We start from the raw sequence: 326 nt of genomic DNA, 5'->3' as shown, positions 1-326 counted from the left end.
ACTCTGCCACTCTGGTTAGGAGGAGATGCTGCTACCTGTCCACTGAGCCGATGACCAAAGATGGACCCAGAACCCTCTGGAAAACTCTAGAACTACTCCAGCTGGGCAGTGACACTGTGTCCAGGCCAGGGAAACCAAGCCCCAAATCACGCTGGCTCTGGACACCTGGGCTCCCCAGCATGGCTGTGGGGCAGCCAGGAGTGTTTCTAACCCACCTCCAGGGAGTAGAGAGGGCCTGTCAGGGGCAGGGCACAGGGTGGGCATGGACTCTGTGTGTGTTTTTAAATCAATATGACTTTATTCAATTACTTTGGAAACAAAACCCC

At 54.3% G+C, this 326-nt stretch overlaps 1 pseudogene; it reads right to left on the bottom strand.

Moving 5' to 3' along the window:
* Window positions 1-92: 92 nt before the first annotated feature.
* The window catches only part of LOC105808422, a 2,693-nt pseudogene continuing 2,459 nt past the window's right edge, over window positions 93-326 (bottom strand).

The sequence above is a fragment of the Propithecus coquereli genome, unplaced genomic scaffold, assembly GCF_000956105.1.
Source record: "Propithecus coquereli isolate 6110/MARCELLA unplaced genomic scaffold, Pcoq_1.0 Scaffold1726, whole genome shotgun sequence".
Classification (NCBI taxonomy): domain Eukaryota; kingdom Metazoa; phylum Chordata; class Mammalia; order Primates; family Indriidae; genus Propithecus; species Propithecus coquereli.
Note: the sequence above shows the minus strand (reverse complement) of the source record. Positions and strands in the feature narration are given on the sequence as shown.